The sequence below is a fragment of the Rhyacophila brunnea genome, unplaced genomic scaffold (assembly GCF_057557595.1).
Source record: "Rhyacophila brunnea isolate RB1 unplaced genomic scaffold, BYU_Rbru_1.0 scaffold_141, whole genome shotgun sequence".
Taxonomy (NCBI): Eukaryota; Metazoa; Arthropoda; class Insecta; order Trichoptera; family Rhyacophilidae; genus Rhyacophila; species Rhyacophila brunnea.
Genome location: NW_028232798.1, coordinates 601,317 through 603,779, shown reverse-complemented (window position 1 = coordinate 603,779; position 2,463 = coordinate 601,317).

The window sequence follows — 2,463 nt, the reverse complement described above, 5'->3', positions numbered from 1 at the left end:
AAGCTAAAAACTTTAGACTTTCTATGTTTTCTAAAAATAAGTTTGGTGTTTTTATATAGAAACTAAATATGAAATCTGTTAAAATAATAAAAATTTTTGCTTGTAGTTTTACTAAAGGATTAAACATGCGGAATAATAAGGGCTAGGATTGATCCCTTGTTAATATTCATCTAAAAATGTAGGGTATCATTTCAAAACGGTTTATTATCAAAGAACATATGAAAAATTTTAGCTCGTGAAATTGTGCTGGGTACATGTCTATCAAAAAATTCGCTTCCATGGAGCATTAAAATACGGGAAGCGTAATTTACGGTCTTAAAATTGCCGGATTGAAAAATTTCGGGTTCTAGATCTTAGGAATTTAAAATATGAAGATAAAAATCATAAAATATACCATGTTTTATAGCATCAAGTCGAAAATATCTGCTATTTAATGTTTATGAAATGAATAAAAGGGGCAAAAGGTATTTGAAATGGGTCAATTTGAAGTCATAAAATCCATAAAAATATTTAATTATCAAATGTTTTACTATCTATTCTTGTGCATTAAATACAAAACAATTAGAATATGAAACATTCAAAAAAAAATTTATAGATATTTATGAATGCTAGTATTGGAATACATAACTTAATAATAGTATTTTAAATAATTGTAGATACAAAACTCTTATATAATCATATAAAATAATCATAAGTTTGCAAATATTTTTTTTATGTAAAAAGGCAATATTACATAATTCTGTAATAGTGTTTAAAGTTACTCGTTTCGCCATATCATATCATTTTTCTGTGGATTTAATTTTTGAAAATCTCAATGCTGATATATAATTATATTTTTACAATATCCTGTGGTTTTTCTCTGTGAACTTTATTTTTTATTCCTTATAAGAGCTTTAAATTTTATTATAAGCTGAAACCTTTTATATTAATTTGTAATAATCTATTCCAAAATGTCACTCATATTTAATAAATAATCTTAACATGTTAGTGTGCATTTTTCTTTCTTTCTTAAAATAATTTCTTGTGTCACACGTATGTTTGATTTTTTTTATTATATGTATTAACAAACTATATAAAATGTTCGCACTCTTTTCTTTTTTTTCTCACTCATAGATTGTTGTCAATATAATTAACACAATATTTTTTTGATCTTATCTTATTGAAATCTATGTTACAAGGTAACAATTTATTATTAAAAATATATTTTATTGCAAGAATGTTCTAAAAAAATTTATACAAGGGAAAAAAAAGAAAAGAATTATACCATAAATCTTCTGCGCCTTCCTGGCATCGAGGTGTTCTGGTGGTTTTTTAAAAGCCGAAAATCAATTGCGAGCAAATATTTTTTTTATAGGTTATTTGGATCTTGCACATCAATATTTTTTTGTGGCTTCGATTATTCAGTTCTTGGTCAAGAAGTTTTAATTATAAATTGAAATATTCGTGCGATATGCAACGAATAGGAATTTAAACTGATGAATATTTCTATCAAACCTATTGACACCGCATATACTGAGAAATACAGGATAAAATTATATATATTAGATAAATATGTTCGTTTTTTTGCTCGCATAGCCGTAATTTCTTATAGAGTATCTAAATGAACTGAAAAGGTGGAAAACACGACTTTATTTTTTTTATATTGATGTCAAAAAAAATATTCTTTTTAAATTATAAATTTTTTGTAATTTGTTGCGGGATTCAAGAGTATTTAAGTATATGGATCACTCTATAATGTATAAACTAATATTTTTTTCTATCATTGTTAGTGTTTTTTGTGATTTTAATTGTACTCTATGGTTTAGTTCACGGGTCTTCTTCAATATTAAATTTGTACCTGGAGCTAATCTAAATGTATCGTGTATATTATGTTAAAAAATTCTACCTTACGTGTTTTAATATCATCCGAATATTCTTGCAAAAAAAAAAGTATAATAACCTAACTATTTTATAATAAATACCATAATAAAATAAAAATGATAGTGTTAAAAAAATATATCGGCCTTTTTGAAGTTAATAGCAGAAGAATTTAATTTTTACGTTTAAGATCACCTTTCATTTTTTTCAAAGCCTCAATGCTATCAAGAAGATCATAGTCATTATCAACCAGGCATTTTATGGCTACATTCTTATAAGTTTTAAAGTTTTCCATTAAATATTTTACATCTTCATCTTTAAGACGTTCTTCGTCGAATTCGAACAAAGTTTCTTCTTCCTCATGTGGCCCGGACGAATTTTCACTCAAAATTTCTTCCTCAATATTTTCACCTTTGGGTTCACATAAGCAATTATGTTTATGAACTAGGTTATTGTCTTTAACTTCAGCACAAATTTCTTTAAATTGTTCAACTTGATGTTTCTCTTTGTTTTCTTCTTTTTTCACGCTATTTTGATCCTTCGGGGTAAACTTTGGCATCTTAGAGAGATCATACCCACCAGCTAATTCGCCTAGTATCAAATAAT